The following is a 20,372-nucleotide window of genomic DNA, read 5'->3' as shown; positions in this document are numbered from 1 at the left end:
ACACGATACTATAGTGATCCTTGTACTTAGCTCGTTACCATCCAAAGTTGTAACCTTTATTTGTTATATTGAAGTTTGGTGATCGGTAGTTTCCATCACCCGAGGTTTTTTATGCCGGAGATCATTCATTGATCAAGGGCTTTTTCCTCGTATAAATCCTTGTGTCACTTGTGCATTTTACATTTAAGTGATCCTTCACTTTGTTCATCATACCAAGCATCATTCCCCGTTTACATAAAGTTTGGTTGCATTATCTTTAAGCGATTTTTGACCAAAACAGTTTGGCGCCCACCGTAGGGCAATTGGTGCTTCATTCATAAGAAAATTTTCTGTTGGTGATCATTCCGGAAGTGTAGCATGGCTTCATCGTTGAAGAATACTTCCACAGCGATGTCTGCAGTCAATTCATCTAATGGCATTCCACCTTTGCCTCCACCACCAGCTGGATCTCAGAAAAATGCTGAGAAGAGACCAACTCCTATCTCCTCTAAACCATCATCTTCTGCTCTAACTTCTTCTGTTCCCAGTACTATGTGATAACCCTCACAAAACCAGGTATCCGTACGACTTAATTAACTATTAATTGTTGCCTAAATATTGTGCTTAACTGAGATTTCTGATAAACTGCTACTTGATTGTTGATACTTGTACATATCTGCGTCATACTTTGATTTCTGTCACTACATTATTTGCTTACTGAACTCTAGTGACAAACATGATGCACAAAAGCACAGTAGCATTTGAACGGATAACCTATTGAACATGCTGATATAGCCAGCATTAGGCAAACACTGCCTCTAAATGTGACAACCCGTGATTTACGGCACCTAATTACGTAATTAACATGCGATTAACGCGATAATAAATAATGTTTACGACGCTAATTACCTTAACCAGGCCCTTGGAGCGCCCAGGAACGTTTAATCAGCTCTACAACGCGCGTGTGGTGATTTATGGGAAATCGGCTAAATATGACGCGACAACGGACTGATACCGCACGAAATACTGACAACGCCGACAAATATGGATGTTACATGAATATTTTATGCTTATGGAGCTTGCGTTGCGTTATCAGGTCTCGTAGGAATTACGGGCCACCTACACATGAGATGGGCTTGTAGGCCCTGGGCCCAAGCCCAAGTCCAAACCTACACATATTAAAAGTTTTCCTACAAAACCTGTACAAAATCTTACAAGATCGTATAAAATCTTACAAATCTAAACAAAATCCCTATAAGGATTGTTGTCTCAAAAATTGGAACACAATGACTTATGGATAATAAATTTTTGGAAAGTAATTAAATTAACCACTAAGTAAAACCCATATTCAAGTATATAAATAGGGGTCATGCCCTTATTCTTTTGTGCAGACACAAAAACTCACACACAGTCAAATACCCCCCTAACCTCTCGATCCTCTCTCTCTCCTATTTCTCACAAACAAACACAGAGACTTCTTCCATCTCTCTCTAAAATATCCAACCACAATATCCATCACTCACAGCTCGACACCCCCCCCCCTGATTATCGGCTGCCACCAGATGGTGGTGGCATACGGCGGCGCGTGGCGATATCCGACCCACCCCCCCCTCCTTCGTTGTGTGTAACCGGCCGACCACCAGCACCATGTTTGGTGGTGGTGCTATGACGAAGCAAAGAAAGTTAGGGAGGGACTGAGAAGAGTGAGAGACGAGAAGAGGAGAGAGAGAACAAAGAGAGAGAGAGAGATGAGGCGGAGTGGGAGCGGTGCCGCCGCTCACGGCGGCTGGTGTCTCCGACGGCGGCAGTGGCGTTCGGCGGCGGTGATGCAGAAACAGGGAGACAGAAATGTACAGAAGGAGAGAAAGAGAACCGGCGGACCGGCGGTCGGATTCATTGTCCGGCGGTCGGTTATTTTAACCGGCGGTCTTAGCCTTTATCCGTTAAGTTTTCCGGTAAACCCCTCTCAACTCTCTTCTGTTAGTTTGAAATCTTTTGTTTCGAAAGTTATAGGCCGGTGATGCGGTTTCTATGTTCTCTTCTCCAATGATGCCAAAATGACCATGGTGATAACCTACTGTTAAACAGGATGATGACAATGGCCTAATGTTAAAGATGATGGTGGGTATTCACGGTCACAACTCAGATTTCGTCTGATTCAGTTGTGGCTCGGGATCGGGTCAGTGACTCAAGTGTTCAGGCTTTAAGTTTGGTCAAGATGTGGTGTAACGGGTCAAATTCAGTCGAACCGGGTCAACTGAGTTGACTCGGCCAGTTCAGTCAAGCAGCTCGGTCAGCTTCAGTTTTGACTCGGTCAACTCGGGTCAAACCCGGTTGACTCAGTCAACTCAGCGAGTCAACCCGGGTCAACTTAGTCCGCGTTTCGACATGAAGACTTGGTAAAAAATAATGACACGTTTAGTATTTTCGTGATTTATACTTACGTGATAACGAGCTCGAACCAAACAAAATAACGAAAGTAATAGTTAAAGAGTACTTTGATTTATTATTTCGTTTTTATAAATTGATGATACGTAATTATTGTTGAGTATTGATTTGATTTTGAAAATATAAAGACAACTTGTGTTGTCGGGGCGTCCAAAAAACAGAGGAAACTCTGCCCGTTTTTTTTGAGAAAATCCGCAAACACAAAGGGCATTTTATTATAAAATCTAAACAACCTTCTATGAAAACAAATACAAATATATACTTACTTTCGACGACATTACATAACCTACAAAGCATGTTTATAACATTTCGACAAACCGCGTTACAAAATAACAAAACTTGATGGTTTTATAAAATAAATATATTCAGTTATATTTATTTCCAAACAACGAACAACTCGGATTCTATTCAAAATAAATATAGTTATATATTTATTCCAAATATCGTACAACACGAATTCTTTTACAAAAATAAATATGGGTTATATATTTATTTTCAAACATAACAACTCGACGATTCCTCTATAAGATAAATATAACTCTTCATATTTATTTTATACGCCTAAACGGCATATACGTATATTGTTGGCAAATATACACAAGACGTGATATATATAATACAAGTTATTATATATTATTTTCATACGAAACGCAATACGAGTTTGTTATATGATATTTTCATAGAAATATTCTTTTACACGTACGACTACTCGAGACGTCTAGCGCGATGATAACGATATATTTATATTTTTATATAAATATTTATTTATTTATTTTAAGTCTCTCGGAAACTAAGTCTTTTTCAAGACTTATTGCTGCTAACATTAATCGAGACTTAACACGTATAACTTAATCTTTTCCATTAAGTTAACGACATACCGTTGAATCATTCGATTAACGTTTCGGTAGAGCTCGGTAACACGTAGTTACCGTTTTTGCTTAGAAACTTATTAGATATTCCATGTTAGGAACATTGTAGAATGCACGCTAGCAAGCCACGTCTTGGAAACGACATCATCGAAGTCGTAATTAGCTAGCTTTGCACAGGAATGTTCAGGCGAGTTCATAACCCCCACTTTTTACTACTGTTTTACATTCTTTTTGTAAATGTTTTCGGGGTGGAAAGACATGCACAATTTTCAGAAACATACAAAGTTTTGGACAAACGCAAAACTCGTATTTCTAAATCATATCACGAATGGATTTCGAGGAACTCAAACGATTTACGAAAGGTTTATACTAAACATACCGGTTTTTACAAAACAAATGCTTATTTTCGAAATATGAATGATTTTTCATAACTAAGGAGTCAGTCAGGGTGGCTGGGAAGGTTCAGTCAGGGTGGCTGGGAAAGTTCAGTCAGGGTGGCTGGGAAAGCTCAGTCAGGGTGGCTGGGGAGGCTCAGCCAGGGTGGCTGAGGTGGAATATATGTTACAGTAATTACGAAAAATTTTTACATGGTATGGTTAACGTAAGGAGGTGTTATACGATCATGTGAGTGGATAGGAACAACATGGGGCCATTAGTCCTCATGGAGGGACCGAGGGACAGGAGCGGTAGATCTATCTGGGTGTAGCGAGCCCAGCCCCCGGCCAAACTAGAAACGGACCGTGGGGTGACTTTGTCCACATACTTTGCCGTGGCGAAATCTGCTAGGTTTGAGTCTCCCTATTTGCACTTCACATATGTCAGTGGCCTTGCAAACCATTGGTGATCACAAGTCCTCTTACACTGCTACATACCAGGGATTTTATACTTACGGAAACTTCTTGTTCATACAAATTAACTACCATGTTTTATACAAATACAAAGAATTATGGGGGTATGGAGTCAAAGTCAGGGTGGGCATTGACGGTTATGCGAACATTACAAAGACAAGGCTTTACAAATACATGGTCTTATGAACATAACGTGTTACAAACACAACGTTTCCATATAACTTGGCAAGAAAATGATTTTTAAATTCATTTTCTCAATACTATTTCAAAAACCGGTTACCAAAGATTTATTTCAAACCTTTCACAATTCAAAAGATTTATTTCAGATCTTTTACAAACAAACTATGAACTCGCTCAACTTTATGTTGACTTTTTCGCATGTTCTTTCTCAGGTTGCATTTCTAAGACAAAGCACGGTTGGAATAGGAGGACCATGAAGAGTCGAGTACTTAGTGGGCGTTCAATTTCTAAAAGACTTAGCTTATTTGCTTCCGCTGTGCAATGAAGATACCAGTCCAGTCACGCCAATGCTCTGAAAATTTCGGGGTGTGACAGATTGGTATCAGAGCAATAGGTTACAGCGAATTAGGTTTCTGTTGTGATACCTAGGCTCTAACCTCACCTTTCCCCCTGGGGACTTAGATCATTGAGACGTTGAACGCATACAGGACGCCTAGTACTCGAATATGGTCTCCAACCGTTGCCGAAAAACAAGCGGTTAAAATATTGTTTTCAAACATACGCTAAAATAGTGTTTTATACACGATACACAAAACAGGCGCATACAGTGCACAACACTCTGAGAGTTTAGGGAACATGCATTTAAGACCTTCGGAAAAAGGGAATTCAGTCTGAGAGGCTGGGAAGGTAGTGTGAGAGACTAGAAGATTCAGTCTGGGAGGCTGGAAGGATAGTCTAGTGGGACTAGAAGATTCAGTCTGAGAGGCTGGAAGGATAGTCTAGTGGGACTAGGAGATTCAGTCTGAGAGGCTGGAAGGATAGTCTAGTGGGACTAGAAGATTCAGTCTGAGAGGCTGGGAGGATAGTCTAGTGGGACTAGGAGATTCAGTCTGGGAGGCTGGAAGGATAGTCTAGTGGGACTAGGAGATTCAGTCTGAGAGGCTGGAAGGATAGTCTAGTGGGACTAGGAGATTCAGTCTGGGAGGCTGGAAGGATAGTCTAGTGGGACTAGAAGATTCAGTCTGGGAGGACTGGAAGGGTAGTCTAGTGGGACTAGAAGATTCAGTCTGAGAGGCTGGGAGGATAGTCTAGTGGGACTAGGAGATTCAGTCTGGGAGGCTGGAAGGATAGTCTAGTGGGACTAGAAGATTCAGTCTGAGAGGCTGGAAGGATAGTCTAGTGGGACTAGGAGATTCAGTCTGGGAGGCTGGAAGGATAGTCTAGTGGGACTAGAAGATTCAGTCTGAGAGGCTGGGAGGATAGTCTAGTGGGACTAGGAGATTCAGTCTGGGAGGCTGGAAGGATAGTCTAGTGGGACTAGGAGATTCAGTCTGAGAGGCTGGAAGGATAGTCTAGTGGGACTAGGGGATTCAGTCTGAGAGGCTGGGAGGATAGACTAGTGGGACTAGGGGAATTACTTGATTGCTTATTGATGACTAACATGCGTATATGATCGATTATTTGTGCATGGACATCACGTAGGAATCGCGAATATTAACTCGGGTACACACTATTATCCACATTGTCTATGATATTTTAACTCCCCGAGCAGGCAGCCTACGCATAACAAAACGATAGCGCACGGGAATACATGGAACTCAATTTTTTACGTCCACGGATGTCGGGGTACATCACCTTCTACATGGCACACGACGCTAGTGCACAGGTATACGTGGAACTTAATCTTACATCAACAGAGGTTGAAGTACGTCACATACGACTATCAAGGCGAGGCCTTTGAAAAGACGCGATGGCGCAACTCAACGACGACGCTAGATTCCTGTCAGCAGGAGAACTAACGGCCAGGAAACGACAACTTGTCACGCGATCCTGCAACGACACGAATCACTCCAAGGAAAAGACGTATGTCTCCACATCCCCCCTAATTCGGTTAACGACGATAATGTCACCTAACAATTGGTCGTCACACGAAACCCCAGGTAAAGTCCTCAAATTTCTATTATTGAAATTTCGAATTTCACGCTCACTGAGTAGATTTTCGCATCTCTACTCCTCTTAATGGTCATTGTATCACGATCATTTCTTTACAAGTTACATACATGGTTTTTCATTGTGACCATGCCGAAAGTTTTCTTGTTGATACATATGTTTATTGTCGGATTGCGCTAAAACCAAGTTCAATTGTTTGAACTTGTCCATTACACATATTCACTTCAGAGCGTCATATGATGTGTTGAGGGCATCATATTCAAAAATTTGTTTTAACAAATGTTTTATTTGTTCCAAGTCGAAGTAAACTTGTTTGACAATCGACTCCACTAAATTGTTTGTTGATTTCGACACCTTGGGGTGGTATCTTTCACTTATTTGAAGCTTGCGCTAAACTCGTTTCGGCATCTCATGCACGGATTTAAATATTTATTTATTGATTGCTTTAAATCCGCTTCGATTTATTATATCAAAGCTGTCTTGATACAATAGTGTGTTAAGAAAATGGTACACCAATTCATTTTTATATTCCTATGTACCTCCTAACGGTCCTTTCAACATCGAGTGAATGTTTTGTGATCGAGAACATTATTTCTTTGATGTTTCATTTTCAATTGAAAATTCTATGATGTCATTTGAAACAAACTCTCAGATTCCCTTATTGCGCATTCATTTGACCTCGAACACGGTGAATTCGTTTGATCACCGCTATTATTAGATTGTTTAAATCGTTACGACACCTTGTGGTGTTGGTGCAAACTTGTAGCTTGGGCTAATCATGATCGATCGTTTCGTGCAACACAGGTGATACTTGTTCGATCACCCCTATTATTGAATTGTTTCATTCATTGCGACACCTTGTGGCGTCGGTATGACTTGCAGCTTGCGCTGATCACGATCGAACGTTTCATGCAAATTATTACATTTGAGATTGTTGATTCTAAGTTCATCCAGTGGATGTTATTGCTTCTAGAACTCATTTACACGTTGTAAACGTTCATATGGAATTCGATTGGTCGAAGTTCCTGTTCATTGTTGAATCCCTGTTAACTTAGTCACATTAGTGACTGTACCTATACGTCTCGTTTCCTTTGACATCAGTTACTGAGACACATTTCTTTTAAACCGTTGGGATTCCTATTGTGAAGGAATGTCCTTGAATTCACATGACTCGAATAAGTCTTGTTTCGATTACGCGTTCATTCACTTTGTTATTATTCGGACTTACCTGCGAATAACACAATTCCGAGGAGATAACACAGTCTAAAATTTCGAGGACGAAATTTCTGTAACAGGGGGAGAATGTGACAACCCGTGATTTACGGCACCTAATTACGTAATTAACATGCGATTAACGCGATAATAAATAATGTTTACGACGCTAATTACCTTAACCAGGCCCTTGGAGCGCCCAGGAACGTTTAATCAGCTCTACAACGCGCGTGTGGTGATTTATGGGAAATCGGCTAAATATGACGCGACAACGGACTGATACCGCACGAAATACTGACAACGCCGACAAATATGGATGTTACATGAATATTTTATGCTTATGGAGCTTGCGTTGCGTTATCAGGTCTCGTAGGAATTACGGGCCACCTACACATGAGATGGGCTTGTAGGCCCTGGGCCCAAGCCCAAGTCCAAACCTACACATATTAAAAGTTTTCCTACAAAACCTGTACAAAATCTTACAAGATCGTATAAAATCTTACAAATCTAAACAAAATCCCTATAAGGATTGTTGTCTCAAAAATTGGAACACAATGACTTATGGATAATAAATTTTTGGAAAGTAATTAAATTAACCACTAAGTAAAACCCATATTCAAGTATATAAATAGGGGTCATGCCCTTATTCTTTTGTGCAGACACAAAAACTCACACACAGTCAAATACCCCCCTAACCTCTCGATCCTCTCTCTCTCCTATTTCTCACAAACAAACACAGAGACTTCTTCCATCTCTCTCTAAAACATCCAACCACAATATCCATCACTCACAGCTCGACACCCCCCCCCCCCTGATTATCGGCTGCCACCAGATGGTGGTGGCATACGGCGGCGCGTGGCGATATCCGACCCACCCCCCCCTCCTTCGTTGTGTGTAACCGGTCGACCACCAGCACCATGTTTGGTGGTGGTGCTATGACGAAGCAAAGAAAGTTAGGGAGGGACTGAGAAGAGTGAGAGACGAGAAGAGGAGAGAGAGAACAAAGAGAGAGAGAGAGATGAGGCGGAGTGGGAGCGGTGCCGCCGCTCACGGCGGCTGGTGTCTCCGACGGCGGCAGTGGCGTTCGGCGGCGGTGATGTAGAAACAGGGAGACAGAAATGTACAGAAGGAGAGAAAGAGAACCGGCGGACCGGCGGTCGGCTTCATTGTCCGGCGGTCGGTTATTTTAACCGGCGGTCTTAGCCTTTATCCGTTAAGTTTTCCGGTAAACCCCTCTCAACTCTCTTCTGTTAGTTTGAAATCTTTTGTTTCGAAAGTTATAGGCCGGTGATGCGGTTCCTATGTTCTCTTCTCCAATGATGCCAAAATGACCATGGTGATAACCTACTGTTAAACAGGATGATGACAATGGCCTAATGTTAAAGATGATGGTGGGTATTCACGGTCACAACTCAGATTTCGTCTGATTCAGTTGTGGCTCGGGATCGGGTCAGTGGCTCAAGTGTTCAGGCTTTATGTTTGGTCAAGATGTGGTGTAACGGGTCAAATTCAGTCGAACCGGGTCAACTGAGTTGACTCGGCCAGTTCAGTCAAGCAGCTCGGTCAGCTTCAGTTTTGACTCGGTCAACTCGGGTCAAACCCGGTTGACTCAGTCAACTCAGCGAGTCAACCCGGGTCAACTTAGTCCGCGTTTCGACATGAAGACTTGGTAAAAAATAATGACACGTTTAGTATTTTCGTGATTTATACTTACGTGATAACGAGCTCGAACCAAACAAAATAACGAAAGTAATAGTTAAAGAGTACTTTGATTTATTATTTCGTTTTTATAAATTGATGATACGTAATTATTGTTGAGTATTGATTTGATTTTGAAAATATAAAGACAACTTGTGTTGTCGGGGCATCCAAAAAACAGAGGAAACTCTGCCCGTTTTTTTTGAGAAAATCCGCAAACACAAAGGGCATTTTATTATAAAATCTAAACAACCTTCTATGAAAACAAATACAAATATATACTTACTTTCGACGACATTACATAACCTACAAAGCATGTTTATAACATTTCGACAAACCGCGTTACAAAATAACAAAACTTGATGGTTTTATAAAATAAATATATTCAGTTATATTTATTTCCAAACAACGAACAACTCGGATTCTATTCAAAATAAATATAGTTATATATTTATTCCAAATATCGTACAACACGAATTCTTTTACAAAAATAAATATGGGTTATATATTTATTTTCAAACATAACAACTCGACGATTCCTCTATAAGATAAATATAACTCTTCATATTTATTTTATACGCCTAAACGGCATATACGTATATTGTTGGCAAATATACACAAGACGTGATATATATAATACAAGTTATTATATATTATTTTCATACGAAACGCAATACGAGTTTGTTATATGATATTTTCATAGAAATATTCTTTTACACGTACGACTACTCGAGACGTCTAGCGCGATGATAACGATATATTTATATTTTTATATAAATATTTATTTATTTATTTTAAGTCTCTCGGAAACTAAGTCTTTTTCAAGACTTATTGCTGCTAACATTAATCGAGACTTAACACGTATAACTTAATCTTTTCCATTAAGTTAACGACATACCGTTGAATCATTCGATTAACGTTTCGGTAGAGCTCGGTAACACGTAGTTACCGTTTTTGCTTAGAAACTTATTAGATATTCCATGTTAGGAACATTGTAGAATGCACGCTAGCAAGCCACGTCTTGGAAACGACATCATCGAAGTCGTAATTAGCTAGCTTTGCACAGGAATGTTCAGGCGAGTTCATAACCCCCACTTTTTACTACTGTTTTACATTCTTTTTGTAAATGTTTTCGGGGTGGAAAGACATGCACAATTTTCAGAAACATACAAAGTTTTGGACAAACGCAAAACTCGTATTTCTAAATCATATCACGAATGGATTTCGAGGAACTCAAACGATTTACGAAAGGTTTATACTAAACATACCGGTTTTTACAAAACAAATGCTTATTTTCGAAATATGAATGATTTTTCATAACTAAGGAGTCAGTCAGGGTGGCTGGGAAGGTTCAGTCAGGGTGGCTGGGAAAGTTCAGTCAGGGTGGCTGGGAAAGCTACGTCAGGGTGGCTGGGGAGGCTCAGCCAGGGTGGCTGAGGTGGAATATATGTTACAGTAATTACGAAAAATTTTTACATGGTATGGTTAACGTAAGGAGGTGTTATACGATCATGTGAGTGGATAGGAACAACATGGGGCCATTAGTCCTCATGGAGGGACCGAGGGACAGGAGCGGTAGATCTATCTGGGTGTAGCGAGCCCAGCCCCCGGCCAAACTAGAAACGGACCGTGGGGTGACTTTGTCCACATACTTTGCCGTGGCGAAATCTGCTAGGTTTGAGTCTCCCTATTTGCACTTCACATATGTCAGTGGCCTTGCAAACCATTGGTGATCACAAGTCCTCTTACACTGCTACATACCAGGGATTTTATACTTACGGAAACTTCTTGTTCATACAAATTAACTACCATGTTTTATACAAATACAAAGAATTATGGGGGTATGGAGTCAAAGTCAGGGTGGGCATTGACGGTTATGCGAACATTACAAAGACAAGGCTTTACAAATACATGGTCTTATGAACATAACGTGTTACAAACACAACGTTTCCATATAACTTGGCAAGAAAATGATTTTTAAATTCATTTTCTCAATACTATTTCAAAAACCGGTTACCAAAGATTTATTTCAAACCTTTCACAATTCAAAAGATTTATTTCAGATCTTTTACAAACAAACTATGAACTCGCTCAACTTTATGTTGACTTTTTCGCATGTTCTTTCTCAGGTTGCATTTCTAAGACAAAGCACGGTTGGAATAGGAGGACCATGAAGAGTCGAGTACTTAGTGGGCGTTCAATTTCTAAAAGACTTAGCTTATTTGCTTCCGCTGTGCAATGAAGATACCAGTCCAGTCACGCCAATGCTCTGAAAATTTCGGGGTGTGACACTAAAGGCCTGTATGAGCCAGAAATATTTTACTACACCCATAGTGTGTGTAGGGATACAAGGGTTGTTAAACTGCGTCTCTAGGAATAAGATACAGAGATTGGATGTGCCTAAAACGTACTCTGAGCACGAACCACAGCACTTTTATCAACACACTAGCTTCTAGCTAACTAATAAAGTGCCAAAACATGAGGAAATATTCCTGACACTTTGCAGAATAAATTGTGTCGCTAAAAATATTAATTACGACGCTTAAGGGATTACTTAAGCACTTTAACGGATTACTATCCAACCGAACAACCGGACTATACCCGGAACACAAAAATATTGCCAAAAATATTATTAGTCTTTTCTGAGCCAGTTAGGGTCCCTGATTACCCTAACACCCGCTTTATAACGCATCATGCAACTAACGGGGTTAATCTCTAAAGTTAACCCACTTAACGTAACTAAACACTAACTAAGCAATTGAGATCGAACCAAGTGACCCCCCCCCCCCCTTAAAGAAATCGGCCAAACCAAGGGACAAGGGAGTACACCTTTTGAATATTTTATATAATCTTGTTCCATATCTAGAGGACATGGTGACCGATGGACGATAGCCTTGATTTTCTCTATAAAAACCCTTCACTTCACACATTAGAGATCACACCTCACAAATCACCAACTCACTCCCACTCTCTCCTCTCCTCCCACTCTCGGTCGAGAGCACCTCACATCCATCCATCCATTTCGGTTTCCATCTTGCAAGTTCCAAGTATATACAAGTGTCGAGGATCACGTATAAGGAGCCTTGAAGCAAGCGGAAGTTGAAGGACCTCGTTTCTTTGCTTTTATCCACGCCATTTTCGACTAGATTCTTCCCTAGCCCCGAGCTAGAGGTATAATGTTTAAAACTCACTCTCGATCGTATCTAAAGTGGTTAATATGATTTTTAACGGTTAAAAGTCGGAATCATGCGTTTTGAATCTATAAAGTCTACTAAAACTCGAATATTGTTGGTTAAAAGCTCATAACATGTGTAAATGTTGTAGTATTCGAATATGTTGATTTTTGAGGCCCGATCTACGATGTGGTGGCTCTTATCATCGTTTAACCCGACTTTGTTAAGATCATAGATCTTGACATAAGCTTGTTTTTGTCGGTACGAGGGATAAAAGGTGAAACTCCACCACACGAGAAACATGAACTTGTGTAAAAGTATTTTGACTTGTAAAATAGTATTTAAAACGAGCCGATCTACGTATGTACAAGTGGTATATTCGTAGAACCAAGTGTCGAGAAAATCATGTTTTATAAAAGTTGGGTGACATGTTAACAAATATGATTTTTACAAACTACAAGTGTATAAACACTTGTGAAACGAAAGATCCGACAAAGTAACAATTTTTATAAAAGTTGTCGGGAAGTTGTAAAGGATGGTTTGTTTTAAAAACGGGGTTTTTACAAGACTAAACTATTTTATACATAGATCCACTAAATATAAGGTGATCTACACTATGACTTTCGGAAAAACTACAAGTTCATGTAATAATGCGATTTTACATACTAGTCTACAAGTTTGATGTGTTGAAACTAGTTTGAAGTATCGGAAATTGATTGGTTGATTTAAAGAAGTGTTGGAATGATTTTTGTAAAAGAAAATGATACGCTTGAAAGCGTGGCCACCTCCAGTTACAGGGGAAACTCTGGCGAAATTTTTCTAAAATCTAACACTTAGAATTATTTACAAGTGTTAGACTATTTTTGATATATTTTCAAATATATTTCGCCATGACTTTATTTATTAAATAATCGGAGGTGGGATTTTTCACAAAACTAAACGTGGTAAATATTTATTCGATAAATATATTTTTCACCACACTGTTTATGATTATTTTGTGAAAATATATAAATATTATTTTTTGAGTAAAAATAATATTTACAAACGTTGACGAACCCAAAATAACACAAACACTTACACGACAAACATATAAGTTACAACAGTAATTACTATTACCACACGATTACTAAAACGTAACTTACACATTATGCGGAAATATTCATGAACGTGTGTCTTGTCAACGTGTTATTTTTGGAAGTATTAAGTGAAGAGAAAATATAATATTTTTGAGAAAAATAATTATATTTTGGAATGAGAAGTAAAATATATTAAGTGAGACTTAATATTATAAACGCGCATGTATTAATTCCCCCATCCTTGGGAAGGAGATTAACTACCAAATATATACAAGGAACAGTTGTCTAACTGTTTCCCAAAAATTAAACTATAAAGCTAAAGCACGGCCATCCGTCTAATAGAATTAGCACATGTAGGTCGTTGCACAGCTTTCGGACATTTGGAGTGCTTGATTTAGCGACGCACTGACTGTGAGTTCATGTCCCCCTTTTCTCTTAACTGTTTTCAGTTTTCTAACTGCGGGGGTGAAATACATGTTACAATGATTATGATTACTTATTACATGGTATGGTTAGCGTAAGGAGGGTTACTTTTAGATCATGTGAATGGGTAGGCGGAAACTTGAGGTCATTAATCCTCAGGGTAGGACCGAGGGGCAGGAGCGGTAGATCTATTTGGGTGTAGCGAGCCCAGTCCCAGGTCCAGCATAACGGACCTTGGGATGACTTTGTTCCCGACGCATAAATTTGCTAGGTTTGAGCCTTCCTACTTGCATTTCACACATATCAATGGCCTTGCAAACCATTGGTGATCTCTTTTTCCTTATTTGCTACATACCAGGTTTTTTATAAAGATAAAGGTTTATTTACTCACTATCGCATGAACTCGCTCAACATTATTGTTGATTTTTCAACTTACATGTATTTCAGGGAATTAAAGATCTGGCACGGTATGGCATGTTTTCCGTTGCATAAGTCACCAGGGTCATCCAGGGTTCGGGGAATGTGACTCTTTCCTGGACAAGTCACAGTCCTTGGATCATGTTTATGTTATGTTTGGGTTGTAATGATTAGACAAGTTTATGGTTGTTGGGTGTTAACCCGTTAAGATAATGTTTCGATATTTTATTTTTAATGGATGATCTTGCATATTTTTAATTCATATAGCTTGTTATGATTAAGCTATGGTATTAAGAAGTCACACCAAAATAACCACGCTTCCGCAAAGCCAGAGTGTGACAGCTTGGTATCAGAGCTCTGATCATAGCGAACTAGGATTCCTTCTTGAGTCTAGACTATGATCACTAGGGCTCTCACGAAAACATTTTTACTGCATACCACTTAAGTCCAGATCCAAAACGTTTTTATAAACAAATGTTGAGCATATTTTATTTATTATTTTTAGGCTCAGTCTGGGAGGCTGAGGCTCGGTCTGGGAGACTAAGGCTCGGTCTGGGAGGCCGATGCTCGATCTAATGGATCGAGGTAGTTGTCTAGTGGGACTAGGGAGTCAGTCTGGGAGGCTGGGAGAATTTGCTAGTGGGACTAGGGAGTCAGTCTGGGAGGCTGGGAGAATTTGCTAGTAGGACTAGGGAGTCAGTCTGGGAGGCTGGGAAAGTTTGCTAGTGGGACTAGGGAGTCAGTCTGGGAGGCTGGGAAAGTTGGCTAGTGGGACTAGGAAGGACAGTCTGGGAGGCTGGGAGGCTAGTGGGACTAGGAGGATTATGTGATTAATACTTGGTAACTTGTGTGATTACCTGATTTACTGATTTTTGTGCATGATTGTGTTTATGTTACAGACCCATGGACTCACCAGCCACGGGTGATTCAGATACCACCGGACCTTTACCCATAGTATCGGACGACATTGTGTCTTCAGAGCACGAGGTGCATACCTCCGACTTCACCAGCACCGATGATGATGACTTCCAGCCCTTCGCTCTGCCCGATGGCGCTGATGAGCATATCGATGACCCACCTGCTGAGTATCTTCCCCTGGTTGTGATTCCAGCTCCTATTCCCCTTGCTTCATATCCAGCATACGACTTGCTACCCGACGCCGAGGCTGACGGCGATGTTGATCTCTTTGAGGACGAGCCTTTCGAGGATGAGATTCCTGATGCAGCCCCTCTTGCCGCTGGCAATCTTTTGATGATCGCTGGTGCTCCTGTTGAGGACTCACCCGCCCATTCACCCGTCCCAGACTCCTTTGAGTCTGTGGCATCTGCACCGTCTCACGAGGTGAGCACGCAGCATTTTGTACACGACTCGGACCCCGATCAGGCATCTTCTGCCGCACCCATTCCGAGCTTTGTGTTCGAGCACGACGACATTGAGGATTCTGATCCCGTTTTTCCTCCAGGATTTGATCCTGACCACGATATTGAGTATATTCCTATGGACCAGCATATGGAGGACCCTGTTGATCCCGTTGATCCTGTTGATCCCTTTGATCCAGAGTTTGATTTTGATATGGCTTTTGATGACCCAGAGCCTGCCTTGGCCCCAGAGCAGGCAGTTGCTCTAGATCCTGTACATGAGCATGACCTGGTACATGCCGACGTTCCTGATGAGCCCATATTAGCAGACCCACCTGTTGGTGACCACCTTGTGGACATTCCTTTGATTGTTGACGATCATGTTATAGCCGATGATCCTGTTGTTGATCCACCTTTTGTTGATCCCCCTTTGATTGCTGATATCCCTGTTGACCACCTAGTTGAGCATGTTGCACCAGTTGACCCCATTGCTCCATTTGATCTTGTTCCCCTGGAGCCTGAGCACGCTCTGTTTGCTGATCATCTGGATCCACCCGATGAGGATGCTCAGCACGGTTGGATACCTGCTGACGAGGATGTTCCACCGTTTCCCCCACATCACACTGATGCACATCATGCTGATTTCTCACTTCAGATCCCCGTGACACGATCCGATGATTTCACCTTTCCGATCCCTCAGATTATACCTCCAGCGAGGCCTGGAGAGGGCTCTTCAGCCCACCCTTTTGGGCACATACCTGTCACACCCCGGCCGCGTATAACATGCAACCGCGGCGGAAAACGCCGGGGAGTGTCGTGGACAGAATTAAATTGTTCCATAACCATGGCATACAAGTTGTATTTTATTTATAAACAAAGGTGTTACATTGTCTTAGAAAGAGAATACGGAAATCAAAACATAATTATGCTAGTTCAACTTCATTTTTAGGCTCTAAGGCACAGGTCCGCCCTAGAATCATGATCATCGCCCTATGGAATAGCTCCTGAAAACACATGTGAAAGTAGGTACGTCAGCATAAAAATGCTTGTGAGATACATAGGTTTTGTGAAAATGGGATTCATGAGTTGAGTTTTAAAGAATGTTTAATAACAGTCAGTCATGAACCTTGTAATTCGTTTTGCTTTGTAAATCATTTGAAAAACGATAACATCAAACGATATGTATAGATAAGTGCAAGGTTAAACGAATAACCAAGTAAAATGAGTTGAATAAGATAAGTTGTTTGTGAAAATAATGTCTTGTGAAGAATATGTTACTTATGTAAAGTGTAATGTGTCTAAACTGAAATGACTTAGATAACGCCACGATATGTAATATTATACAAACATTTATATATAGGAAGTACCAGCGGCGTATCCACCATGTTTGTATCATATTACATACGCCACGTTACTTAAATCATTTACCCAAACCAATCCACCATGTAAATTGTTCATGTGTAAACCAAATGTCAAGTGTTATTGTAAACCATGTCAAATGTTTATGTTTAAATGTAAACCACCAAATGTGTATGTCAATGTCGACGTGTTTATGTTCAATGTAAATCATGTAATGTGCATCCCAAAATGTATCATGTATGGTAAGCGAAATGTATCAACTTAAACCATATGCACAAAACAAGTCGTTGAAGTAAAACGTGGTTTAAATCAACGTTATGTTCTGCGGAAAATGCATGCTCTATTGATATTAACATTTATGCGGTATTGTAAACTATGCATACATCCAAGCCTTGAGACTGCGGCGATAAACCCTTAAACAAATTAAAGGTTTATCTAAGTTATGTATATCGAATTCGGTCATTCCTTCCAGTCCTATCAAACCCAGGACTTCAGGAATGGGAGTTGTCAATTCCTATGGTACCACTACCTACTAACGAACGGCGTAGCTAATGTTAATGAATGTATTGTCCCATGTTAAACAAACCAAATGTCATAACAAAATGAAGGCATGTGCCCATATGCTGAGTAAACATATGCAGCAGAAATGTTCATGTAAATCAATGTGTCCATATGCTGAGTAAACATATGCAACAGAAATGTTTATGTAAATCAATGTGTCCATATGCTGAGTAAACATATGCAACAGAAATGTTCATGTAAATCAATGTGTCCATATGCTGAGTAAACATATGCAACAGAAATGTTTATGTAAATCAATGTACTAAGTACGCACACAATGGGCATACATAGCATAAAATGTAATGAAATCGTGTACTATAATGTACTAACAACATAGCAGGCATATGATGTGAAAACATGGAAAGCATGAATGTAACAGGTAGGCACATGTGTTTCACCCCAAAACAGTTGGAAAACAGTAAAAGAGGGGTTCTATGTACTCACCTGAGATTGCTTTGAGTTCTTGTAGAATAACCAGATAATGCTAAAGATCACGGGATATCAATGGCACCTAATAGGTAGCTTATGTTAATATACCGGACCAAGTCGGAAGGATCGGACAGTACGCGGGTTCGAAAACCAAACGAGTATGGAGACTCGTGTAATATGGTTTAAAAAAGCCTACATACTAAAATGAAACTTAACCTAGGTGCTTACGGTCCATCACGACCCGTTTAGGTAGCTTATGCCACCTTACGCGTCGTTCGCGTAGAACGCGTCTGGAACGCCTAACATCGTGACCACAAGGTATAACCTTGGAAGGTTATAGCTATGGTCACCTAATGTGTTTGGTCAGGTCCTAATGACCGACCAAATGGGTCGGGTTCGAAAGTATAAGCGATGGTTTAGATCGCTTACCTTACGACCCTATATAAGCACTAAACTAAAAGTGACGAGCTAAGCATGTTAGAACATGCTTAACTAAGTTTAGAAACGGGTTTGACATCAAAACAAACGGCTTTGATGCCCACGAGTAGTTTGGTTACAAAACATGCAAGAATGCACATTTTGGCCGAAACTACGACTCGTCACCGAGCCTAGATAACGTGGTGATCAGTAGGTATGGTCACTATGGACCATAACCATCGTGATCACGCTCACGTTATGAAGTTCCATGAACTTCGCATCGACCATAAGCTGGTCAATGCAGAAAGTCAACAAAACGTTGACTTTCGGACTCGAAAAGCGAATAAAAGAGCGAAAGAAGACTTACGGAGGGTCCCCGAGTGCAAATCAAGACCAAATAGCTCAGGTATGAAACAATGGTTTCAACTTAGAGCTTCAAGATCTGATTTTGTGATTTTTACACTAAAGGGGGGGTATTTATAGGAAATGTGGAACCGTTAGGATCGTTTTATCGGATATCGTGCCTTGATCTCGTGCGTACATGTGTCCAGGGGTTAAATTCAGTGAACTTGACCCTTGGCCCTTCATTTGGGTGAAAAGGCATCGCCCTTTGATCGAACGAAAGGCCAGATTCTGCATTAAATGCAAAATCTTCTGTCAGACATGTTCACGCGGCCCGCGTGAAAGTGGGTGCAGGTCTTACGCGGGTCGCCTAGCCCCGTCTGATCTGCACCACTTGCAGAATTTACGTATTTGGCCCCTGTTGCGTTTTTAAGCTATTTCCAGCCCTTTTAAGACCTGTAAAGCCATCTTTAAGGCCCTAAAATAATGCCTAAACATTGTGGACATGAAGCATGCCCAAAAATATGTCGGATGTCGGTTCGTTTGGCCGTACGATCGCGATGTTCGCTTAATTACGACGGAATGCGCATAAGCGTGAAAGACGATCCAAATGACGCGACGAATGGATTTTTCTCATGCCAACCACTAAGGCATAATATAAGGATGCTTACATAAATTTTTGGATGTCCGGATGTATTCAGAACGTAAGTTATGCGCGAAAGTGCAAACTTATGCACTTTTTGACACTTTTAGTCCCTGAATGATCCAAAAGTTTGTTTTAGCATACCAAACCTCTCAAAGCCTATTTCTAAGCTATGTAAAGGATATTTATGGTATGTTTAACTTATGGACATGTTCCGGAATGTTCGTTACAGTTCAAATTGGCATACTTTCGCAGTTTGTCAAGTTTAGTCCCTGTAAGTGAATTAACTTGTTTTTGCTATACCAAAGCCTTCAAAACTTATTTCTAAGTTATGTAAAGGTTATTTAAGGTATGTTGAGTATATGTTGATGTTCCGGAGTATTTGTCGCTTTAAACTGAGTACGTTTACGCACCAGTTTGCGTATAATGCTCTAGAAAGCGATGTAGAGTTTGAAATTGAACGAAAGTCAAAACACGAAAAATGTAAAACACAATGAAACAAACATTGGGATCAAATAACATTATTTTATTGATAATTGAACTGTTCATGATGATTACAGGCACAAATGTTACAGTCTCCCCTACTTGTGGAAATTTCGTCCCGAAATTTATTTAGAGGAAACTGATTGAAAAAGGTGCGGATATTTTGCCTTCATTTGGTCTTCACGTTCCCAAGTAAACTCGGGTCCTCGTTTAGATTCCCAACGAACTTTGACCAAAGGAATGCGCTTGCGTTTGAGCCACTTGACTTCACGTTCCATGATTTCTACCGGTTTCTCGACAAACTTCAGTGTTTTATCGACACGAATTTCGTCAAGCGGTATGTGGAGGTTTTCATCAGCTAAACACCTCTTGAGATTGGACACGTGAAAGGTTGGATGGACATTTCCAAGTTCAGGAGGTAACTCAAGTCTGTAGGCTACCTTACCGATTCTTTCGACGATCTTGAATGGTCCAACGTATCTAGGTGCAAGTTTTCCTTTCTTTCCA

General features: G+C 40.6%; 1 long non-coding RNA gene across 1 annotated transcript; it reads left to right on the top strand.

Moving 5' to 3' along the window:
* The first annotated feature begins 8,574 nt into the window (after positions 1-8,574).
* On the top strand, positions 8,575-10,215 carry LOC118483720. Its single transcript, XR_004871195.1, has 3 exons — positions 8,575-8,711; positions 8,845-9,155; positions 10,183-10,215. It is a non-coding gene; the product is annotated as an uncharacterized LOC118483720 (long non-coding RNA).
* The last annotated feature ends 10,157 nt before the right edge of the window (positions 10,216-20,372 follow it).

This window comes from Helianthus annuus, chromosome 11 (assembly GCF_002127325.2).
Source record: "Helianthus annuus cultivar XRQ/B chromosome 11, HanXRQr2.0-SUNRISE, whole genome shotgun sequence".
Lineage (NCBI taxonomy): Eukaryota > Viridiplantae > Streptophyta > Magnoliopsida > Asterales > Asteraceae > Helianthus > Helianthus annuus.
Note: the sequence above shows the minus strand (reverse complement) of the source record. Positions and strands in the feature narration are given on the sequence as shown.